The following is a 27,122-nucleotide window of genomic DNA, read 5'->3' on the forward strand; positions in this document are numbered from 1 at the left end:
TAAATGCTTCAGGGCACTTTGGGATACAAAATAATCACACGGCAGCCTGGCCGTGGGGAGGAGCACCATCATTTGCTGGAGGAGAAAGACAGATTCCAGCAAGTGAGGCTGTCGTCATGCACTGATCAAGATGTTTTTAGCACAGAGCCTCATACGCTGATTTAACCTGCCAAATGATCCGGAACCTACTAAGGACATAAAGTAAGCCTAAATATTACAAAAAAACACTTGGACTTACCAGAAGTGACTAACAAACGCTCGCATTAGGAACTCTGTTTCCCAGCATGCAATAATGATCTGCACTGAGCATACGCCCACTAGAGGGAAGCAATGATGACAAATAAAGCTGAAATTCAAATGCAATGCGAGGCTCAGGTGTTTGGTTTGTGGCAGCCCTAGAAGAAGGGATTTGTAATCCTGAAACGCGTTGGCTTTAAAAATGAAAAGGAGCACTTAAGCAGGTTGCATTTGAAAGCCGTATGGGGAGGCTCGGTCGATTGACCTCCTAAATCCTTCAGGGCACTTTGGAATACAAAATAATCACACGGCAGCATGGCCGTGGGGAGGAGCACCATCATTTGCTGGAGGAGAAAGACAGATTCCAGCAAGTGAGGCTGTCGTAATGCACTGATCAAGACGTTTTCAGCACAGAGCCTCATACGCTGATTTAACCTGCCTAATGATCCGGAACCTACTAAGGACATAAAGTAAGCCTAAATATTAAAAATAAACACTTGAACTTACCAGAAGTGACAAACAAACGCTCGCATTAGGAACTCTGTTTCCCAGCATGCAATATTGATCTGCACTGAGCATACGCCCACTAGAGGGAAGCAATGATGACAAATAAAGCTGAAATTCAAACGCAATGCGAGGCTCAGGTGTTTGGTTTGTGGCAGCCCTAGAAGAAGGGATTTGTAATCCTGAAACGCGTTGGCTTTAAAAATGAAAAGGAGCACTTAAGCAGGTTGCATTTGAAAGCCGTATGGGGAGGCTCGGTCGAGTGACCTCCTAAATGCTTCAGGGCACTTTGGGATACAAAATAATCACACAGCAGCCAGGCCGTGGGGAGGAGCACCATCATTTGCTGGAGGAGACACACAGATTCCAGAAAGTGAGGCTGTCGTCATGCACTGATCAAGACGTTTTCAGCACAGAGCCTCATACGCTGATTTAACCTGCCTAATGATCCGGAACCTACTAAGGAAATAAAGTAAGCCTAAATATTACAAATAAACACTTGGACTGACCAGAAGTGACTAACAAACGCTCGCATTAGGAACTCTGTTTCCCAGCATGCAATAATGATCTGCACTGAGCATACGCCCACTAGAGGCAAGCAATGGTGACAAATAAAGCTGAAATTCAAACGCAATGCGAGGCTCAGGTGTTTGGTTTGTGGCAGCCCTAGAAGAAGGGATTTGTAATCCTGAAACGTGTTGGCTTTAAAAATGAAAAGGAGCACTTGAGCAGGTTGCATTTGAAAGCCGTATGGGGAGGCTCGGTCGAGGGACCTCCTAAATACTTCAGGGCATTTTCGGATACAAACTCAATCACACGGCAGCCTGGCCGTGGGGAGGAGCACCATCATTTGCTGGAGGAGAAAGACAGATTCCAGCAAGTGAGGCTGTCGTCATGCACTGATCAAGACATTTTCAGCACAGAGCCTCATACGCTGATTTAACCTGCCTAATGATCTGGAACCTACTAAGGACATAAAGTAAGCCTAAATATTACAAATAAACACTTGGATTTACAAGAAGTGACTAACAAACGCTCGCATTAGGAACTCTGTTTCGCAGCATGCAATAATGATCTGCACTGAGCATATGCCCACTAGAGGGAAGCAATGATGACAAATAAAGCTGAAATTCAAACGCAATGCGAGGCTCAGGTGTTTGGTTTGTGGCAGCCCTAGAAGAAGGGATTTGTAATCCTGAAACGCGTTGGCTTTAAAAATAAAAAGGAGCACTTAAGCAGGTTGCATTTGAAAGCCGTATGGGGAGGCTCGGTCGATTGACCTCCTAAATGCTTCAGGGCACTTTGGAATACAAAATAATCACACAGCAGCATGGCCGTGGGGAGGAGCACCATCGATTGCTGGAGGAGAAAGACAGATTCCAGCAAGTGAGGCTGTCGTAATGCACTGATCAAGACGTTTTCAGCACAGAGCCTCATACGCTGATTTAACCTGCTAAATGATCCGGAACCTACTAAGGACATAAAGTAACCTAAATGTTACAAATAAACACTTGAACTTACCAGAAGTGACTAACAAACGCTTGCATTAGGAACTCTGTTTCCAAGCATGCATTAATGATCTGCACTGAGCATACGCCCACTAGAGGGAAGCAATGATGACAAATAAAGCTGAAATTCAAACGCAATGCGAGGCTCAGCTGTTTGGTTTGTGGCAGCCCTAGAAGAAGGGATTTGTAATCCTGAAACGCGTTGGCTTTAAAAATGAAAAGGAGCACTTAAGCAGGTTGCATTTGAAAGCCGTATGGGGAGGCTCTTTCGAGTGACCTCCTAAATGCTTCGGGGCACTTTGGGATACAAAATGATCACACGGAAGCCTGGCCGTGGGGAGGAGCACCATCATTTGCTGGAGGAGAATCACAGATTCCAGCAAGTGAGGCTGTCATCATGCACTGATCAAGTCGTTTTCAGCACAGAGCCTCATACGCTGATTTAACCTGCCTAATGATCCGGAACCTACTAAGGACATAAAGTAAGCCTAAATATTACAAAAAAACACTTGAACTTACCAGAAGTGACTAACAAACGCTCGCATTAGGAACTCTGTTTCCCAGCATGCATTAATGATCTGCACTGAGCATACGCCCACTAGAGGGAAGCAATGATGACAAATAAAGCTGAAATTCAAACGCAATGCGAGGCTCAGGTGTTTGGTTTGTGGCAGCCCTAGAAGAAGGGATTTGTAATCCTGAAACGCGTTGGCTTTAAAAATGAAAAGGAGCACTTAAGCAGGTTGCATTTGAAAGCCGTATGGGGAGGCTCTTTCGAGTGACCTCCTAAATGCTTCGGGGCACTTTGGAATACAAAATAATCACACGGCAGCCTGGCCGTGAGGAGGAGCACCATCATTTGCTGGAGGAGAAACAAAGATTCCAGAAAGTGAGGATGTCGTCATGCACTGATCAAGACGTTTTCAGCACAGAGCCTCATACGCTGATTTAACCTGCCTAATGATCCGGAACCTACTAAGGACATAAAGTAAGCCTAAATATTACAAATAAACACTTGGACTTACCAGAAGTGACTAACAAAAACGCTCGTATTAGGAACTCTGTTTCCCAGCATGCATTAATGATCTACACTGAGCATACGCCCACTAGAGGGAAGCAATGATGACAAATACCGCTGAAATTTAAACGCAATGCAAGGCTCACATGTTTGGTTTGTGGCAGCCCTAGAAGAAGGGATTTGTAATCCTGAAACGCGTTGGCTTTAAAAATGAAAAGGAGCACTTAAGCAGGTTGCATTTGAAAGCCGTATGGGGAGGCTCGGTCGAGTGACCTCCTAAATGCTTCAGGGCACTTTGGGATACAAAATAATCACACGGCAGCCTGGCCGTGGGGAGGAGCACCATCATTTGCTGGAGGAGAAACACAGATTCCAGAAAGTGAGGCTGTCGTCATGCACTGATCAAGACATTTTCAGCACAGAGCCTCATACGCTGATTTAACCTACTAAATGATCCGGAACCTACTAAGGACATAAAGTAAGCCTAAATATTACAAAAAAACACTTGAACTTATCAGAAGTGACTAACAAATGCTCACATTAGGAACTCTGTTTCCCAGCATGCATTAATGATCTGCACTGAGCATACGCCCACTAGAGGGAAGCAATGATGACAAATAAAGCTGAAATTCAAACGCAATGCGAGGCTCAGGTGTTTGGTTTGTGGCAGCCCTAGAAGAAGGGATTTGTAATCCTGAAACGCGTTGGCTTTAAAAATGAAAAGGAGCACTTAAGCAGGTTGCATTTGAAAGCCGTATGGGGAGGCTCATTCGGGTGACCTCCTAAATGCTTCAGGGCACTTTGGAATACAAAATAATCACACGGCAGCATGGCCGTGGGGAGGAGCACCATCATTTGCTGGAGGAGAAAGAGAGATTCCAGCAAGTGAGGCTGTCGTCATGCACTGATCAAGACATTTTCAGCACAGAGCCTCATACGCTGATTTAACCTGCTAAATGATCCGGAGCCTACTAAGGACATAAAGTAAGCCTAAATATTACAAATAAACACTTGAACTTACCAGAAGTGACTAACAAACGCTCGTATTAGGAACCCTGTTTCCCAGCATGCATTAATGATCTGCACTGAGCATACGCCCACTAGAGGGAAGCAATGATGACTAATAAAGCTGAAATTTAAACGCAATGCGAGGCTCAGGTGTTTGGTTTGTGGCAGCCCTAGAAGAAGGGATTTGTAATCCTGAAACACGTTGGCTTTAAAAATGAAAAGGAGCACTTAAGCAGGTTGCATTTGAAAGCCGTATGGGGAGGCTCGGTCAAATGACCTCCTAAATGCTTCAGGGCACTTTGGGATACAAAATAATCACACGGCAGCCAGGCCGTGGGGAGGAGCACCATCATTTGCTGGAGGAGAAACACAGATTCCAGAAATTGAGGCTGTTGTCATGCACTGATCAAGACGTTTTCAGCACAGAGCCTCATACGCTGATTTAACCTGCCTAATGATCCGGAACCTACTAAGGAAATAAAGTAAGCCTAAATATTACAAATAAACACTTGGACTTACCAGAAGTGACTAACAAATGCTCGCATTAAGAACTCTGTTTCCCAGCATGCAATAATGATCTGCACTGAGCATACGCCCACTAGAGGGAAGCAATGATGACAAATAAAGCTGAAATTCAAATGCAATGCGAGGCTCAGGTGTTTGGTTTGTGGCAGCCCTAGAAGAAGGGATTTGTAATCCTGAAACGCGTTGGCTTTAAAAATGAAAAGGAGCACTTAAGCAGGTTGCATTTGAAAGCCGTATGGGGAGGCTCGGTCGATTGACCTCCTAAATGCTTCAGGGCACTTTGGAATACAAAATAATCACATGGCAGCATGGCCGTGAGGAGGAGCACCATCATTTGCTGGAGGAGAAAGACAGATTCCAGCAAGTGAGGCTGTCGTCATGCACTGATCAAGACGTTTTCAGCACAGAGCCTCATACGCTGATTTAACCTGCCTAATGATCCGGAACCTACTAAGGACATAAAGTAAGCCTAAATATTAAAAATAAACTCTTGAACTTACCAGAAGTGACAAACAAACGCTCGCATTAGGAACTCTGTTTCCCAGCATGCAATAATGATCTGCACTGAGCATACACCCACTAGAGGGAAGCAATGATGACAAATAACGCTGAAATTCAAACGCAATGCGAGGCTCAGGTGTTTGGTTTGTGGCAGCCCTAGAAGAAGGGATTTGTAATCCTGAAATGCGTTGGCTTTAAAAATGAAAAGGAGCATTTAGGCAGGTTGCATTTGAAAGCCGTATGGGGAGGCTCGGTCGAGTGACCTCCTAAATGCTTCAGGGCACTTTGGGATACAAAATAATCACACGGCAGCATGGCCGTGGGGAGGAGCACCATCATTTGCTGGAGGAGAAAGACAGATTCCAGCAAGTGAGGCTGTCGTAATGCACTGATCAAGACGTTTTCAGCACAGAGCCTCATACGCTGATTTAACCTGCCTAATGATCCGGAACCTACTAAGGACATAAAGTAAGCCTAAATATTAAAAATAAACACTTGAACTTACCAGAAGTGACAAACAAACGCTCGCATTAGGAACTCTGTTTCCCAGCATGCAATAATGATCTGCACTGAGCATACGCCCACTAGAGGGAAGCAATGATGACAACTAAAGCTGAAATTCAAACGCAATGCGAGGCTCAGGTGTTTTGTTTGTGGCAGCCCTAGAAGAAGGGTTTTGTAATCCTGAAACGCGTTGGCTTTAAAAATGAAAAGGAGCACTTAAGCAGGTTGCATTTGAAAGCCGTATGGGGAGGCTCGGTCGAGTGACCTCCTAAATGCTTCAGGGCACTTTGGGATACAAAATAATCACACGGCAGCCAGGCCGTGGGGAGGAGCACCATCATTTGCTGGAGGAGACACACAGATTCCAGAAAGTGAGGCTGTCGTCATGCACTGATCAAGACATTTTCAGCACAGAGCCTCATATGCTGATTTAACCTGCCTAATGATCTGGAACCTACTAAGGACATAAAGTAAGCCTAAATATTACAAATAAACACTTGGATTTACAAGAAGTGACTAACAAACGCTCGCATTAGGAACTCTGTTTCGCAGCATGCAATAATGATCTGCACTGAGCATATGCCCACTAGAGGGAAGCAATGATGACAAATAAAGCTGAAATTCAAACGCAATGCGAGGCTCAGGTGTTTGGTTTGTGGCAGCCCTAGAAGAAGGGATTTGTAATCCTGAAACGCGTTGGCTTTAAAAATAAAAAGGAGCACTTAAGCAGGTTGCATTTGAAAGCCGTATGGGGAGGCTCGGTCGATTGACCTCCTAAATGCTTCAGGGCACTTTGGAATACAAAATAATCACACGGCAGCATGGCCGTGGGGAGGAGCACCATCATTTGCTGGAGGAGAAAGACAGATTCCAGCAAGTGAGGCTGTCGTAATGCACTGATCAAGACGTTTTCAGCACAGAGCCTCATACGCTGATTTAACCTGCTAAATGATCCGGAACCTACTAAGGACATAAAGTAACCTAAATGTTACAAATAAACACTTGAACTTACCAGAAGTGACTAACAAACGCTCGCATTAGGAACTCTGTTTCCAAGCATGCATTAATGATCTGCACTGAGCATACGCCCACTAGAGGGAAGCAATGATGACAAATAAAGCTGAAATTCAAACGCAATGCGAGGCTCAGCTGTTTGGTTTGTGGCAGCCCTAGAAGAAGGGATTTGTAATCCTGAAACGCGTTGGCTTTAAAAATGAAAAGGAGCACTTAAGCAGGTTGCATTTGAAAGCCGTATGGGGAGGCTCTTTCGAGTGACCTCCTAAATGCTTCGGGGCACTTTGGAATACAAAATAATCACACGGCAGCCTGGCCGTGGGGAGGAGCACCATCATTTGCTGGAGGAGAAACAAAGATTCCAGAAAGTGAGGATGTCGTCATGCACTGATCAAGACCTTTTCAGCACAGAGCCTCATACGCTGATTTAACCTGCCTAATGATCCGGAACCTACTAAGGACATAAAGTAAGCCTAAATATTACAAATAAACACTTGGACTTACCAGAAGTGACTAACAAAAACGCTCGTATTAGGAACTCTGTTTCCCAGCATGCATTAATGATCTGCACTGAGCATACGCCCACTAGAGGGAAGCAATGATGACAAATACCGCTGAAATTTAAACGCAATGCAAGGCTCACATGTTTGGTTTGTGGCAGCCCTAGAAGAAGGGATTTGTAATCCTGAAACGCGTTGGCTTTAAAAATGAAAAGGAGCACTTAAGCAGGTTGCATTTGAAAGCCGTATGGAGAGGCTCGGTCGAGTGACCTCCTAAATGCTTCAGGGCACTTTGGGATACAAAATAATCACACGGCAGCCTGGCCGTGGGGAGGAGCACCATCATTTGCTGGAGGAGAAACACAGATTCCAGAAAGTGAGGCTGTCGTCATGCACTGATCAAGACATTTTCAGCACAGAGCCTCATACGCTGATTTAACCTACTAAATGATCCGGAACCTACTAAGGACATAAAGTAAGCCTAAATATTACAAAAAAACACTTGAACTTATCAGAAGTGACTAACAAATGCTCACATTAGGAACTCTGTTTCCCAGCATGCATTAATGATCTGCACTGAGCATACGCCCACTAGAGGGAAGCAATGATGACAAATAAAGCTGAAATTCAAACGCAATGCGAGGCTCAGGTGTTTGGTTTGTGGCAGCCCTAGAAGAAGGGATTTGTAATCCTGAAACGCGTTGGCTTTAAAAATGAAAAGGAGCACTTAAGCAGGTTGCATTTGAAAGCCGTATGGGGAGGCTCATTCGGGTGACCTCCTAAATGCTTCAGGGCACTTTGGAATACAAAATAATCACACGGCAGCATGGCCGTGGGGAGGAGCACCATCATTTGCTGGAGGAGAAAGAGAGATTCCAGCAAGTGAGGCTGTCGTCATGCACTGATCAAGACATTTTCAGCACAGAGCCTCATACGCTGATTTAACCTGCTAAATGATCCGGAGCCTACTAAGGACATAAAGTAAGCCTAAATATTACAAATAAACACTTGAACTTACCAGAAGTGACTAACAAACGCTCGTATTAGGAACCCTGTTTCCCAGCATGCATTAATGATCTGCACTGAGCATACGCCCACTAGAGGGAAGCAATGATGACTAATAAAGCTGAAATTTAAACGCAATGCGAGGCTCAGGTGTTTGGTTTGTGGCAGCCCTAGAAGAAGGGATTTGTAATCCTGAAACACGTTGGCTTTAAAAATGAAAAGGAGCACTTAAGCAGGTTGCATTTGAAAGCCGTATGGGGAGGCTCGGTCAAATGACCTCCTAAATGCTTCAGGGCACTTTGGGATACAAAATAATCACACGGCAGCCAGGCCGTGGGGAGGAGCACCATCATTTGCTGGAGGAGAAACACAGATTCCAGAAATTGAGGCTGTTGTCATGCACTGATCAAGACGTTTTCAGCACAGAGCCTCATACGCTGATTTAACCTGCCTAATGATCCGGAACCTACTAAGGAAATAAAGTAAGCCTAAATATTACAAATAAACACTTGGACTTACCAGAAGTGACTAACAAACGCTCGCATTAAGAACTCTGTTTCCCAGCATGCAATAATGATCTGCACTGAGCATACGCCCACTAGAGGGAAGCAATGATGACAAATAAAGCTGAAATTCAAATGCAATGCGAGGCTCAGGTGTTTGGTTTGTGGCAGCCCTAGAAGAAGGGATTTGTAATCCTGAAACGCGTTGGCTTTAAAAATGAAAAGGAGCACTTAAGCAGGTTGCATTTGAAAGCCGTATGGGGAGGCTCGGTCGATTGACCTCCTAAATGCTTCAGGGCACTTTGGAATACAAAATAATCACATGGCAGCATGGCCGTGAGGAGGAGCACCATCATTTGCTGGAGGAGAAAGACAGATTCCAGCAAGTGAGGCTGTCGTCATGCACTGATCAAGACGTTTTCAGCACAGAGCCTCATACGCTGATTTAACCTGCCTAATGATCCGGAACCTACTAAGGACATAAAGTAAGCCTAAATATTAAAAATAAACTCTTGAACTTACCAGAAGTGACAAACAAACGCTCGCATTAGGAACTCTGTTTCCCAGCATGCAATAATGATCTGCACTGAGCATACACCCACTAGAGGGAAGCAATGATGACAAATAACGCTGAAATTCAAACGCAATGCGAGGCTCAGGTGTTTGGTTTGTGGCAGCCCTAGAAGAAGGGATTTGTAATCCTGAAATGCGTTGGCTTTAAAAATGAAAAGGAGCATTTAGGCAGGTTGCATTTGAAAGCCGTATGGGGAGGCTCGGTCGAGTGACCTCCTAAATGCTTCAGGGCACTTTGGGATACAAAATAATCACACGGCAGCATGGCCGTGGGGAGGAGCACCATCATTTGCTGGAGGAGAAAGACAGATTCCAGCAAGTGAGGCTGTCGTAATGCACTGATCAAGACGTTTTCAGCACAGAGCCTCATACGCTGATTTAACCTGCCTAATGATCCGGAACCTACTAAGGACATAAAGTAAGCCTAAATATTAAAAATAAACACTTGAACTTACCAGAAGTGACAAACAAACGCTCGCATTAGGAACTCTGTTTCCCAGCATGCAATAATGATCTGCACTGAGCATACGCCCACTAGAGGGAAGCAATGATGACAACTAAAGCTGAAATTCAAACGCAATGCGAGGCTCAGGTGTTTTGTTTGTGGCAGCCCTAGAAGAAGGGTTTTGTAATCCTGAAACGCGTTGGCTTTAAAAATGAAAAGGAGCACTTAAGCAGGTTGCATTTGAAAGCCGTATGGGGAGGCTCGGTCGAGTGACCTCCTAAATTTTTCAGGGCACTTTGGGATACAAAATAATCACACGGCAGCCAGGCCGTGGGGAGGAGCACCATCATTTGCTGGAGGAGACACACAGATTCCAGAAAGTGAGGCTGTCGTCATGCACTGATCAAGACATTTTCAGCACAGAGCCTCATATGCTGATTTAACCTGCCTAATGATCTGGAACCTACTAAGGACATAAAGTAAGCCTAAATATTACAAATAAACACTTGGATTTACAAGAAGTGACTAACAAACGCTCGCATTAGGAACTCTGTTTCGCAGCATGCAATAATGATCTGCACTGAGCATATGCCCACTAGAGGGAAGCAATGATGACAAATAAAGCTGAAATTCAAACGCAATGCGAGGCTCAGGTGTTTGGTTTGTGGCAGCCCTAGAAGAAGGGATTTGTAATCCTGAAACGCGTTGGCTTTAAAAATAAAAAGGAGCACTTAAGCAGGTTGCATTTGAAAGCCGTATGGGGAGGCTCGGTCGATTGACCTCCTAAATGCTTCAGGGCACTTTGGAATACAAAATAATCACACGGCAGCATGGCCGTGGGGAGGAGCACCATCATTTGCTGGAGGAGAAAGACAGATTCCAGCAAGTGAGGCTGTCGTAATGCACTGATCAAGACGTTTTCAGCACAGAGCCTCATACGCTGATTTAACCTGCTAAATGATCCGGAACCTACTAAGGACATAAAGTAACCTAAATGTTACAAATAAACACTTGAACTTACCAGAAGTGACTAACAAACGCTCGCATTAGGAACTCTGTTTCCAAGCATGCATTAATGATCTGCACTGAGCATACGCCCACTAGAGGGAAGCAATGATGACAAATAAAGCTGAAATTCAAACGCAATGCGAGGCTCAGCTGTTTGGTTTGTGGCAGCCCTAGAAGAAGGGATTTGTAATCCTGAAACGCGTTGGCTTTAAAAATTAAAAGGAGCACTTAAGCAGGTTGCATTTGAAAGCCGTATGGGGAGGCTCTTTCGAGTGACCTCCTAAATGCTTCGGGGCACTTTGGGATACAAAATAATCACACGGAAGCCTGGCCGTGGGGAGGAGCACCATCATTTGCTGGAGGAGAATCACAGATTCCAGCAAGTGAGGCTGTCGTCATGCACTGATCAAGTCGTTTTCAGCACAGAGCCTCATACGCTGATTTAACCTGCCTAATGATCCGGAACCTACTAAGGACATAAAGTAAGCCTAAATATTACAAAAAAACACTTGAACTTACCAGAAGTGACTAACAAACGCTCGCATTAGGAACTCTGTTTCCCAGCATGCATTAATGATCTGCACTGAGCATACGCCCACTAAAGGGAAGCAATGATGACAAATAAAGCTGAAATTCAAACGCAATGCGAGGCTCAGGTGTTTGGTTTGTGGCAGCCCTAGATGAAGGGATTTGTAATCCTGAAACGCGTTGGCTTTAAAAATGAAAAGGAGCACTTAAGCAGGTTGCATTTGAAAGCCGTATGGGGAGTCTCGGTCGAGTGTCCTCCTAAATGCTTCAGGGCACTTTGGGATACAAAATAATCACACGGCAGCCTGGCCGTGGGGAGGAGCACCATCATTTGCTGGAGGAGAAAGACAGATTCCAGCAAGTGAGGCTGTCGTCATGCACTGATCAAGATGTTTTTAGCACAGAGCCTCATACGCTGATTTAACCTGCCAAATGATCCGGAACCTACTAAGGACATGAAGTAAGCCTAAATATTACAAAAAAACACTTGAACTTACCAGAAGTGTCTAACAAATGCTCGCATTAGGAACCCTGTTTCCCAGCATGCATTAATGATCTGCACTGAGCATAAGCCCACTAGAGGGAAGCAATGATGACAAATAAAGCTGAAATTCAAACGCAATGCGAGGCTCAGGTATTTGGTTTGTGGCAGCCCTAGAAGAAGGGATTTGTAATCCTGAAACGCGTTGGCTTTAAAAATGAAAAGGAGCACTTAAGCAGGTTGCATTTGAAAGCCGTATGGGGAGGCTCGGTCGAGTGACCTCCTAAATGCTTCAGGGCACTTTGAGATACAATATATATATGTATATATATATATATATATATATATATTCACTGAAAAAAACATAGGTTTCAGAGACGTTACAGTTAGTTGGAAATTTAACTCATATAAAACCAGAGAAATTTGCCAACTATAGTTAGTTGAGTTAACTATAACTCGCGCGCCCGCAATGCACTGCTGCTGACGTCACATATTACATCACTCATGACATGGTCATTGACATCACTGATGACATCACTGATGACATCTCAAATGACATCACTGATGACATCTTCCAGTGAATGTGTGTTTCTCTAATCTTTAAATATTTTTCATATATATCTATTCCAAGGTGTTTTGAAGAATGAGTGGATTTACAAGTGCCTGAAGGGATTATTTAGTAGGCACATGACTGACTGTATAAGTGAGTGATTGAACATGTCTTACTGAATGCATGGGTTAGTGACTAAACTGTGTGAAAGTCTGTATTAGTCTCTCAGTTGGTGAAGTAAGCGGCTGCATGGGTTGGTGAGTATCTACATAGGTGTCTATATGTGTTATTGATTTCTTGTTTGAGTATCTGTATGAGTGCCTGAGTGTCTGTGTGGGTCGGTGGAGGGGGTTATGACTCTGTGCACAGATGTTTGAGTGGATAATTCACTGGTTGTATGGATTCAAATGTGCATCTGAGAAGGGATGTATGGGTGACTTAGCGTATGTATGGGTGTGTGGTGAGTGAATTAATGTCTCGGTGGTATATGTGTGAGTAACTACATATGTTTTAAGGCAGTATATGTGAGTGTTGGAGTATTTAAATGACTATATGTCAGAGTAAGTTATTTGAAGAGTGGGTGTATAAATGAGTGTCTGTTTGTATCATTGATTGTATAAGACAATAAGTATGTCTGAGTATCTGCATAAATAAGTGATGTGGTGTGTGTATAAATAACTCAGTTGGTGTTTATAACTGTATACATGAGTAAATGAGTATGTAATTCATTCTTTGCATGACTAACTAGGTGTGTGACTAACTCTATGGATGACTGGTAGAGTGTGACTATGTATAGGTGTCTCAGTACATAATATAGTACTGTTTGCTGAGTAACTGTTTGTGTAAGACACTGGATGTGTGTATAGACCTAGGAAATAGTTGGTGCTATGTAGTATCTGGCATTCTTGTGTGTATGGTTTCAAAAACAGTAGTCTATATTTTAGAGTGCGTGTATCATAGTTTTTTTTAGGGCATCAGTATGTGCATCAGATTATCACGTGGATGATGTCATCAGTGATGTCATCAGTGATGTAATCAGTGATGTCACTGAACATGTCATGAGTGATGTAATATGTGACATCATCAGCAGTGCATAGTGGGCGTGCGAGTTATAGTTAGCTCAGCTAACTATAACTGGTGAATTTCTCTGGTTTTAAATGAGTCAAATGTCCAACTAACTATAACGTTTCTGAAACCTATGGTTTTTTCAGTGAATTTCTAAGGTTTTTTAAATGCTAATTCCTAACTATAACGTCTATAAAACCTATGGTTTTTTCAGTGAATTTCAAAGGTTTTTTAAATGTTAATTTCATATTTTAATATTAATAAAACCTATATTTTTTCTAATTGTTTTTTAATATTTTGCTGCTGTATTATCCTTTTTTTAACTTTAAGAATTATGTAATATTTTATATCTTCCCCAAAAAATATGCATATCAAACTTTTTTTTTTTTTAGAAAACTGCAGCCCCATACCAGTACTTTACCAACCTCGATCAGCACGCAAATCCTATCCACCACATTCAAATGATGCGCATTTCGTATCTGACAGGTTTGTGACACCACGTCCCGCGTAACAACATGTACGTATGAGGTCGCGCCAGCTGCTACTTTAGTATGCGATGGGTACACACTGCCAAGCCTTGCATTACGTCATGTACGTATGGGGCCGTGCCCGCTGCGCGTCGCGAATGCAATGAGTGCATGCTGCCACACCCTGTGTTACATCATAAACGTACGGTTTTGCGCCGCGAACGCCATTCCCTAATTTTTTTTGTCTCAAAACTATATCTAAATAACTTTAAAGTGTATATGAGAGCAAGCGATAATATAACATATTTTAAACATTTATATATTTCTAACTGTAATAAACTTATATTTTAGAAATTATATTTTCTCAAAATCACGTCGGGTGCGGTCTCCTTGCTCACTAGGTGTGCGATTGCCATGTGACCATAAAAAAAGCACTTTATTAGTTCAAAACATTTCCCATTGTAACAGTTAGAAAACGCCACCCATTTTAGTCAATCTCTGTACTGCATTTGATAAGACACAACTCTTCTGCTTAGAGAGCTTTTTTCTGAACATATCTTACACTACACACAACATGCAACCATCATCTTCATCAATATTCATGGTCTGTAAAGTAGCCTTCCACCTGTGATAGCCATACACCTACAAGTTACATAACCGAAGTTTTCCCCACTACCAGAGGTAACATAGTTACATACACTGCCCACAGCACAATGTAATATCATACGGCCCAGGGGCACTATCATGCATAGATAATGAACACATGGACACAGATAGATAGTGGAAGTGGGTATGAGCACATACGCTTGCCACCTTTTTATTACCAGGGTCACATATCGAGTAACGTCTGTGGTGGATGCATGTGGAGTCAGTGTAAACCATTCCTCAAGGAATAGTTGCTGCTATCATCTACTACAACAGTAATCATTGGCTCACACCCAGCATTCAATAATAAAAGAATCAATAGTTTGTACTGCAGTAAGGTAGGGACAGTAGATGTGAAGTAATACAGATAAATATTATATCTTAAAAGAAACAAAACTTATGGTATACTGAGACTCAATTAATAGATCAGAAATAATACACATAAAGATTTTATCATAAAGGGTCCATCAGTTTTAGTGCACTCAGAAAGTCACATCACAATCATTCAGCATGTCAACAATCAGCAATGATGTGTGCTGTAGACGGGCAGGCCATACTAGGAGTAATATCTGTTGCCATCAACAGAACATCATCAGCAATAGCAACTCAATCTAAATTGTGAACACTGCTGTCTACAGTGTAGGCCAGAGTGAGCGGTCAGCAAGGGCCCACAGCTACGTAAGGTGGAATTCAGCTACACAGTTTGTCGTACACGAAGCAACAAAAGCGTGTCTGGAGCCTGTAATAATACGTTTTTATGGTGTAGACAGAGCGCACTGGAGCAATGTCTTTTCCTACAGAACTGCGTCATCTACAAGACCAACTCGATCCGAATTGTGAACACTGCTATCTGCAGTGTTAATTGTAAACAGTGCTCACACAGACATTCAGGAATACTTTCTCTCACTTCCTCTTAACAAAAGACAACAAAATAAATTGCAGAAAAATCTGCAATAAATAAAACAAAAAAATTCAAATACCATTTCTGCTGTCTACAGTGTAGACTATTCAGTGTTCCTTTGCACTTGCAAATTAAATGTGGTCATTGTACTAAACCTATAAGTCATTTAAAAAAATGTCTTCAAAGAACTATACTAAAAACATAATATGTATATTCCAATAGACGTTGTAGTTACTTGACAACTGGATTCTATAATTAAACAATCAGCACTCGATCTGAATTGTGAACGCTTCTGTCTGCATTGTAGGCCAGACTCACTATTCATTAGCACCTGACAGCCATGTACCGTTCAATTCAAAAGCATGGACTTGCTTGCAGCTGATGAGAAGGGGTACACAGAAATAATATCAAACTTCTACTTCTGACATCCTCAATCATACAATCAAGACCCCATTTCACTGTTCGGATCTGCTGTACCACAGTGTACTCCACCGACTAGTGTCAACCAAGCACAACAATAATGTGCAACAGTTAGCTACGGAAACACCGAGTCTGACGCACCTCAACAGAGGGAGTTCTATTAAAAACAAGCAACAAGTAATATCGGACATCTTCCATTGTGAAATCAAGACATCGTTCCACTGTTGGGACCTACAGTTGCTGCACCTGGTCGAAGGGAGTACCTTCATCTCCACTCTAAAATGAAGTTCTAACATCCTCCATTGTGAGAACAAGACACCGTTCCACTGTTGGGACCTAGAGTTTGATGCACCTCAACGGAGGGGGTACTACAAATTATCACAAACTGTAACTTCTGACATCCTCAATCATGGACAAGACCCCGTTACACTGTTCGGACCTGCTGTACTGTGGTGTACTCCATCAACTACAGAAAACCAAGGCCATTAATCATGTGCAGCAGTTAACTACGGAAGCACAAAGTCTGATGCACCTCAACAGAAGGACCTCTGAAAATTCACCTGCACGTTATATCGGACATCGTCCATTGTGGGATCAAGACACCGTTCCACTGTTGGGACCGAGAGTTGGTTGCACCTGGTGAAAAGGAGTACCTTTATCTCCACTCTCAGATGCAGTTCTAACATCATCCATTGTGGGATCAAGACACCGTTCCACTGTTGGTACCTAGAGTTTGATGCACTTCATCAGAGGGAGTACACAGAAATCATCACAAACTTGACGTTGTAGTTACTTGACTACTGGATTCTATAATTAAACAATCAGCACTCGATCTGAATTGTGAACACTTCTGTCTGCATTGTAGGCCAGACTCACTATTCATTAACACCTTACAGCCATGTACCGGTCAATTCGAAAGCATGGACTTGCTTGCAGCAGATCAGAAGGGGTACACAGAAATAATATCAAACTTCAACTTCTGACATTCTCAATCATAGAATCAAGACCCCTTTTCACTGTTCGGACCTGCTATACCACAGTCTATTCCAGCGACAGCAGTCAACAAAGCCAAATAATCATGTGCAGCAGTTAATTACAGAATCAGAAAGTGTGATGCACCTCAACAGAGACAGTACTGTGAAAACCCAGCAAAAGGTTATATCGGACATGGTCCATTCTAGGATCAAGACACCATTCCACTGTTGGGACCTAGAGTTGGTTGCACCTGGTCAAACAGAGTACCTTCATCTCCACTCTGAGATGCAGTTCTAACATACTCCATTGTGGGATCAAAAGACCGTTCCACTTTTGGAACCTATAGTTCGTTGCACCTGATCAGAGGAGGTACACAAAAATCATCACACACTTTAACTTCTCACATCCTTAATCACAGAATCAAGACCCGTTTCACTTTTCGGACCTGCTGTACCACGGTGTACTCCACTGACTGGTGTCAACGAAGCACAATAATCATGTGCAACAGTTAACTACAGAAGCACAGTGTCTGATGCACCTCAACGGAGGAAGTTCTATGAAAACCAAGCAACGAGTAATATTGGACATCTTCCATTCTGGGATCAAGACACCGTTCCACTATTAGGATCTAACACGGTTGCACATGGTCGAATGTGGTACACAGAAATAAACACGGACTTTAACTTCTGACATCCTCAATAATAGAATCAAAACCCCGTTTCAGTATTCGGACCTGCTGTACCGCGGTGTACTCCAGTGACTACACTCAACCAACCCCAATAATCCTGTACAGCAGTTAGCTATGGAAGCACAGAGTCTGATGCACCTCAACGGAGGAGGTTCTGTCAAAACCAAGCAGCAGGTAATATCGGACATCGTCCATTTTGGGATCAAGACACTGTTCCACTGTTGGGACCTAGAGTTCGTTGCACCTGGTCGAAGGGAGTACCTTCATCTCCACTCTCAGATGCAGTTGTAACATCATCCATTGTGGGATCAAGACGCCATTCCACTGTTGGGACCTAGAGTTGATTGCACCTGGTCAGAGGGGGTACACAGAAATTATCACAGACTTTAACTTCTGACATCCTCAGTCATAGAATCAAGACCCCGTTTCACTGTTCGGACCTGCTGTACCGCATTGCAATTTCAACTTCATGCATAGCAATGGCTGCTTCATTTTCCAGTATTGCTCGTCCAAGAAGATCGTGACTACATGGACCACTAGTTTCACTATCTTGAGAACTTTCATTACTAATTTCAGCTGTAATAGTCTTTTTCTGTTCAATTTCATTATTCAACATTTTAAAATATATAGCAAAAAATTGTACAAGCAACGCTACTTTTACATGTATTACAAGGATCTTCGTAACAGTCAAAGTCTCCAAATAATTCACTTTCACTACACCATGGCTTAAACAGTTGCAGAAGTTCTAAATAGTACAATTCTCCCTTATCTAAACTTTCACAACTAACTTTCTTGTGGTTTATGAGATTACTCTCTGCATGTTTTACTAAACAACCATGACATCCAACTACTGTATATTTTCCTTCTTTTACATTCTCTTTAACATTTCAAGCTGTAATGTTGAAGTACTTAATACAGACATAGCTGTTCCAGATGTTGACTCCTTTTCGGTAAGTACTTGTCCAACATATTAGTTTTAAGACTGTCTGTAATGTCTGCTTCATTTACTGCTAATTCTTCAATTTCTTCAAATCATTTCAAGACTCCATTTCGTTTGCAGGCAAGACCTAAACTTACCCAAATGATTCCTCGTGAATTTGAATGTAAACTTGAAGAGCACAATCAGTCTGAACATCCATACAATCCAATTTCTCGGTGGGAAAGCATTTTCAAAGTAAAGCTGTACAATTCTTTACTAAGGCTTTTCTCTTGTTTAATTTCTTCCGACAGTTCTTTCATCTCTATTTTTTCAGATTTTGTTATGTACAATGTAACGTAACATTCAACATCAATTGAGTTATCTGCAACATACTGAATGTCCATGTTCGCATTCCACATTTTTAAAATGACTGGATTGTAATCATTGATATACATTGACACTTCTCTTCTTTTTAACTTGTAGTTATTCTTTTGAGATTTCCAAGTTATTGTGTGCCTTACAGAAGAAAAAAAATATTTACTCTTCCTTTACAAATGACTGGACAGGAGAAACCAAACCGACATCTGGTGTAAAATTTTCCTTTAAAGTTGTAGTTTCTTCTGCAATACCTTCAACAACTGTGACTTTGGAAACGTAAAACTTGCTATCTCAAGCTTCTATCTCCTTCTTCTCTTGGTATCTCACATGTCACATACTATTCAATGAAAGACAATGCTGTTTCATCAGAATCATTTCCAAATTTAGGTTAATCCTTGATCCATAGTAGCATATGTATATGAGGTGCACCTCTTGCTTGATACTCCTTTCTCCAAAAGAAATCAGTAACCTCTCCAAGAGCTGCATTCTTTTTAATGCAGATAAAAGACAATATAGGTTGAAACCTATCATTACAATATCTGCACACATATACAGGATCCAATGAACACAGTTCACCACGAGTCTATATTTCAACATTTTTTATATTGGAATTTGCTTCTCTTAGAAAGTCAAGCAAATCTTCCCATGCATACTCTGCAAAGCTAAGTGAGACAAACCATGTTCTTTTACCTACGTTCCGTAACATACACTTGAGTTCTTCATGACGACAATACCAATACTCATTTGTTCCACGTTGACATGCCATCAAATTGATTAAGTGTCCTTCTAAATTTTCATCTCTTTCTTGATGTTTCTCCACAAATTCTTTTGCAGAAAGAACTTATTGATCAACTTTAGTTTTAAGTATGTAGTTCACTGCATATGTCAAAGATGACAGATCACTTTCAATCAAAAAGGTGAAATATGTATAAAATGTACTGTCGAAATCTAGGATCTTCAGAATATAATCTGAAATTTCAAGGGGTCAAATAGAGAAAGTGGACAAGTCAAGGACTGAAGATATTTATGAACATTATGCAATATGTCCTTTGCATTCAAAAGAAGTAATAGGAAGTAGCATTGAGTTATTTGAAATGAAAAAAGCACAGGGAACTCCAATAAGTGTATGGGAGAAAACCTTGGAAGGTCATTATTTTCCACTGCTGTTTCCTACAGGAGAAGGTGGACGGTATAATGATCCACCTGTACTGATTGCAGCTTCAGAATATCGATCAACAAGATTCATCTTCTAAACTTATTACCTGTTTACCCACATTTAGAGTTTTGTAATAAATATTGTTCTCTATAAGATATAAGGTAACCTTTTCAACTTTATTAACACCCAAAAAATCTTTCCATATTTTCCGACTTTTTGTTACTACAACATTTACTAGAATGACTACTGCCTAAATTTCCTCTTTCACTCCAGCAATAGTTTCAATATTTTTCTTAAAATCCAAAGGTAAGTACACCACTCTTCCTTCAAACCTCTTTGCAAGTCTGTTGGTGACAGTTTACATGTTTTAAGCTCCATCTGAATTATAGTTTGAAAATAATTAACACATTGAATTAGAACAGACTCATATGTATTAAATTCTGCCAATTTCTCCAGAATAGTTACTAATTCTAAGTTATTATGTACTGCTCTAAACTGCATTTTTTTCTCTTCTAATTTGTTATAACAATATTTACATATACGTTGACCACTACCTAACTCGAATTGACCTTCCACCAACAAGTTATGTTATGTTATGTTATGTCAGAGAGATTTATAAGAGCGCACAAATACCCGGAGGTGTCTTGGGGCTAAGGAATGACAGCCGCAAACTCGCCCCTAATACTGAAAGAGCCAGGTTTTTAGTTGCTTTCTGAAAACCGTCAAGGAACTAACATTCCTAAGTTGGAAGGGAAGGGAGTTCCACAATTTCGATGCACCATAATAAAAACGACAACCTCCCCAGTGTGCCATGTGAATTCTCGGTACCAAAAATAATCGTGCCCCCATAGACCGAATATGTCTGGTTGGTTGGTACCATGTAAAAAGATCCTGCAGAAAGGATGGACCTAGGTGATGCAGAGCTTTGAAAACAATGCATAGTGTCTTGAATTCAATGCGCCGAGATACTGGAAGCCAATGGAGATTGCAAATTTCATTAGAAACTGAGCTATGTCTGGGGATGTCAGATAAAAGGCGAGCTGCCGAATTCTGAATCATCTGAAGTTTCCTCAGACACTGCTTCTGGGCGTTAAGGTAAAGGCCGTTACAGTAGTCTAACTTAGATTGAATCAGGGAAGAAACTACTGTTTTCCTGGTGTTGTCGGGGATGTAAATATTTTCCTTATTTTCGTTATGAGAAAATATGAGGCGGACACCACGGCATTCGTTTGATGGCAAAATGTCAATCTATTGTCCATTAGCACACCCAGATTCTTTACTTTAACCACTGGCTTTGGTGGTGGGCCCAACTCCACTGGCCACCACAGATTGTCCCAGGGGGGCTGTATGCTGCCAAAAATCAAGACTTTCGTTTTATTGGAATTGAGTTTTAAGCAGTGTGCCATCATCCATCTATTGATGGCACTCATGGAGCATCTAAACTGCGAGGCTGGGGAATGTTGAAGTTTATGTGCCGCTATCACAATCTGGGTATGGTCGGCATACGTGGTCAGGGTAAACCCAAATTCCAGGATGAGAGGGGCCAGTTCAGAGACATAGATATTGAACAATGAAGGGCTTAGTGAACTGCCCTGAGGGACACCACAAGGTAGAATGTAGGGGTCTGAGTTAAAACCGTCGATAGATACGGTGGATTTTCGATCAGTGAGAAAGGAGGCCAGAAGTGCCCGCGCCACCTCTCCTACTCCCAACTTCTCCAGACAATTTTGCAAGAGGGAGTGATTCACCGTATTGAAAGCAGCGGAAAGATCAAGAAGCACGAGGGCCGCTGCGCCTCCTCCATCCATAACTGCTCTGATCTCTTCTGAAGTTTTGATCAGTGCGGTCTCCGTACTATGATCTTTGCGGAAGCCGAACTGGGAATGATCCAACAAACTGTTCGCGTTAATAAATTGCGACAGTTGATTGTTCATATAATTTTGTCCACTATTTTTGCAGGCAAAGGCAGTCTAGCGAAAAGTCGAAAATTGATAGGATTGGTAGCGTCTAAGGTAGATTTTTTTAATAAAGGCAAAATAGATGTCTCCTTCCAACTGATCGGGAAAGTACCAGACGAAAACATCAGATTAAAAATATCTGTAAGACCTGGACTCACCAAATCTGCCAGTCCTTTGAGAAACGTCGGTGGACATGGATCCAATGGTGAACCTGACTTAGATTGATGTACATATTTTCTTACTTCATCTAAGGAGACCTGGGCGAACGCAAATAACGTGTGATTAGTAATATCTAAGCCACATGAGTGTGGTAAAGGGCAAGAATCAGGAGCCTCCTTAAATGCTTGAAAGATTTCTAAGACCTTAGATTTAAAAATATCGGCAATGTCGTTACAGAATTTCTGATTAACCTTCCTGCCTGTATTATTGGGTGTGGCCAGTTTGTTGATCACCGCAAACAATTCCTTGGGTGAGTTAGCAGCCGAGTCAATCTGATGTGTGAAATATTTTTTTCTTTTCTGAGATGAGACTTTTTTATAGTTTGATAACGCTATTTTATAGGCTAATTTACCCGGCTCATCATAATTTATACGCCAACGCCGTTCTAGACGGCGGCACATCTGTTTTTCTATCCGAAGACGTTCAGAAAACCAAGGGGCGGAAGGCGTAGTCCTATTGCCTGAAAAAGTTTTTAAAGGAACCGAGGCGCTAACTGCACCCAGAATCCAGTTAGTGTAGTTGGTAATGGCTAAGTCAACCTGATTCTGGGGGGGAGGGCGATAGGTTTCCAGGTAGGTGTAAAGGGATGACTTGTCCACTTTGTTCCAAGCTTTACAGGTAGAGGCTGGCCGTTTGGTAGTGTCTCCCTCTCCCACCCTAAAAAAAAGGAGGTTGTACTTAATTAATGAGTGATCTGACCATGTTAGTGGAAGAGTTTCCTTAACCGTAAGGCCGTGGGCTGAGGAGAAAACGCCATCCAGCGTGTGTCCGGCAATTGTAAATTGTAAATTCTACCCACTTACCATTGTTCTCCTTTTCACTTTTCAGATACAAATCAACATTCCTACTTCGACTTTTATAATCAGTACGTCGACAACAAACACAAACATAGTCTTGTATTTCACACCACACTACATTAAACATTCCAAATTCTACTTCAAACTGATCAGTGCTAATCACTTTCCCATCTCCTCCAACATCTGTAATTGGCAAACTTTCACGTTCTATGAACTGCTCCTCTGACCCAAAATATCGTATTTCAATATCATCACACTTTTTTTGAACAACTAATAAAGAAGCATATGAAATACTTGTACTCAGTTCACTTAAAAATAATGCAGAACTTTTTACATATCCAATATCTGGTCCCACACTTCTAGTACCAGAAAGGACGAAGCAAACCCAAATATCAGTGCTTTGAATTTTATTCTGTGCCTAGCACCGCCGCCATTACACGTTTCAGCCCTCTGGGGGCCTTGATCACATGATACGTCACATGGCTCAAATTTCCTCACTTCCTACTTGTCATCATGGAAATAGAAGACAGCAGAGTAGTTCACAGGGTAAATTTCTCCATTGCGCAAATACATAGCATGAATGTGCAAAAAATGACGCGTAATAATGATATAAATACCATAAATATGTCCCTGATTTGACTTGTAAATAAATACAATAAAAGCCAAACTATTCAAGGAATCGTCATAAAAATTCCAGTTAAAAGGGAATTTTGCAACCACTATGATACATATAAATAAATTCCACATGTAAACAGTTGTTAAAATATGCACATACATACATAGTACACTTTCCTCACAAACTTCCACATTTCTGAGTAACATACTGCTAACATTCTCAACTGATAAAAAACATTTTTACAAACTTTTCTTCAAAGACAAGCCAGAAAATGCCCATACTTCTCAGTATATTTTCTTACGTGACACAGATCTAGTCCTTGTAACAACTTAACGTTCTGTTTAATACTTTCTCTTCAAAATCACAATGAATAACTTCTGTTTTAAATTGAAAGCACTAGACACTATACTTTCAATACGCTGTTTCTCTTTCAATTCAAAAACATTCCTTTTATATTTGAAGCATTCTTTCATTGAATTCTGAATCACACTAGATCGAAAAAGTCTCTGACGATTTTCATGAAACTCCTTTTGTCTCCGAGTAACAGATACTATTTCTTTATCATCTTTCCTTTTCCTGGTATTTGAAATTGAACTCTGCTTCACCTTACTTGAAAAAATCCTATTTTTCCTCTTGTGTGATCATTTTTTCATCTTGTACTTTAGTAGAACAAAACTTTTCTGTACTACTCCCATTGTTTCCAAATACAAACTTTTGCCTTTTGCACAAATATATATTTTTCTTCTCTTTTCTTTTTTTTTTTTTACTTCTTCTTGGCATTTCCAAATTTTAATCCAAACGAAATAATTTTCTGAAAAAAAAAATAGATTAAATTATTTGTCAAATTTTTTCACTATGTTAAAATTATAACATACAGTTACAAAACTTCCACTAATGACTTCCACACCCAGTGCTGCAACATGATTGAACATGACAGAGCAGCACTAACATGACAAATAGTGCCATAGAACATACAGCAAGTATTTATTTAATTATTTACAAACACATTTACAATTTATATGTAACTGCACTACCTCGTACTTTTCACCTCTCCGCCGCACCCCACCACCCCACACCACTCTCTCTGCAACCCACCAAAGACAACTTAATAGATAGTATTTTTAAAAAAAATGTAATCTATGTACTTAAGATGATATTATCAACCAAAAAGCACACACAAAATTTACCATTATTAGCCTACAATTTTATCTACAACTTTCCAAACATAACACTGCCCCCCCCCCCCGGTTTTAAGTGCGGGGGGTGTCTGTGGGTGTCTGAGCAACAGCACTTTATTTTAGGTGGCCTCGAAACAGGTCTTTATGGGGTTCTACTTTCGGGCCTCGCAAACCTCATCCCTTTTTTTTTTTTCTTTATTGCACTGCAGTGAGACTGTGAGAGCATGCACATTGCTCACTACTTAGAAGTGCAGTCACCATGCCAGGTGACTCGCATTGTAGGAGAAGGGAAATCTTTTAAAAAGACACTTTTTCTCTCAGAATTTCCCTTCTCTTTTTGCAACGCAGGAGCAACATCATCGTGGGGTAATTAGCAAACACACAACCAGGCGCGCATCGCCCATTGTCCCGGACTCTCTAAAACTGCTTCCCGAGCGCACACACACAGGCGCACCCGAGTACTTCACAGGTTTTCAAAAGATCATTTTTTGGTAAAGAAGACTCTGTTCTTTTTTACCCCTTTTTACAGCCCGTACATCCCCACTATGCCTATTGCTGAAAAAATTAGGCTCCCATGAACTTTCGCTCTGGTTGCGCCTCTTCAAATGACCACAAGCAAGCAACTCCACCACGAACCTGCTCTGACCTTACACATTCTCTTGTTTTAGGGCTACGAAAACACATGCTTTGCCTGCCTCACTTAGTTCTCACAACCCCTCTTTAATATGAACATAAAAGATTTCCACTTACTTTTATATTCCTATACTGTACTTCACATGGAAATATAGAAATCAAGGTTCTCACCACCACAAATTACCTTTCTGGTATACTTTCTCAAATGTAAGAAATACAGGTATTCAGTATCTGTCAGTCACGGCCACTTTTAAATAGTATACCTATATACAACTCGACAAAACCTTATGTTTCTAATTTAACATCTTACACTTAAAAGCTCCTTTACATTCTTTCGCTATATGTACCTTTCTTTAAAACACCACCAGAGAAGGATGGTGAAGTATGCTCCACAAAGAGCAACTCAAAGCTTTGTTATTCTTTATAAAATAATCTGCCTGTCAATGCTTTTCGCAAACCTTTTTGACCCCTTAACAGGTTGGATGGATGAGTATGATATGTCCTATTTAGGATCGGGGGTGGACGATGCCTGAAAGTAAGAACGTATAGTTGAATAAAAGGCGAGTGGATGCATGGCCAGATGCATCAATGCATATATACATAGGTGGATGTATCAATGTAGGAATGGAAGGATAAATGAATACAGGGACCAGTACTTACGATAGACTGGTGGACTGATAGATGCTTAGGATTGGTTATGAGACAGATGTTTCTATGGATATATAGGCGTATGGCTGCATGAATGACACAATGCTTACAAAAGGCGAGTGCGCTCATAGATGCTTAAGATAAGTGCAGGAACAGATGAATGTATGTATATGAGAAGGAATGTATGTATCAATTAAAAGATGGTTGGATGGCGCAGTGCTTAGGATAAATGAATGCTGGGCTTTAATTGGGCCGGGTCTGAGGACCAGCACTTATTTTCAAGGAGCCTCCAAAAGGGTCTCTATCAGGCTCTATTTTCAGCCCTCGCTAACATAGTCAATTTTATTTTCGGCCCTCGCAAATATAGTCAATTTTTTTTACTTATTTTTATTGCACTTCAGTGAAAGCATGCATATCGATGTACGCATGCTTATTTTGCTCACTACTGAGAACTGGAGACATCACTCTACGTTACCCACATTGTAGAAGGAAGGGAATTCCTTTAAAGAATATTTTTTTCCAAACGTAGGATAATTGGAGAGGATTCTCTAAAGCACACAATGATACTTATCTTGATTTAGACCACGGCCCAACTTGCATAGCCGACACTCCTTTAAGAGCTTTGCCCCCCCCCTTTTAGAGCACCCCCACCTTCTGAAACACTCATAAGCAAAGCGTATTAAAACATGCAAATTTGCGAGTAAAACATATACAATGCCATAGGGCACTTTATAAGTGCTCCCAGTGGTACTACATCACCTTTATTAGCTCCACATCTGCACGTTACTATATTCTGTGTTTTAATCAGAAACATACTCACCTCCCCCACACCGACAACCACCCACGCCCTTCCTTAACCATACAAAATCAAAAAGAAACCCCCACCATTCCTACTAGCGCCACTATACCCATACACAGGCTTAATTTTAAAAGGTGTGTGCCGGAACACTTATCAAAAAAAAGTATTCAAACATGCAAATTTGCGGGAAACACATAAACAATACCATAGCACGGTTGATAAATGGCCCCAGTGAAACTACATTACCT

This window comes from Triturus cristatus, chromosome 5_2 (genome assembly GCF_964204655.1).
Source record: "Triturus cristatus chromosome 5_2, aTriCri1.1, whole genome shotgun sequence".
Taxonomy (NCBI): domain Eukaryota; kingdom Metazoa; phylum Chordata; class Amphibia; order Caudata; family Salamandridae; genus Triturus; species Triturus cristatus.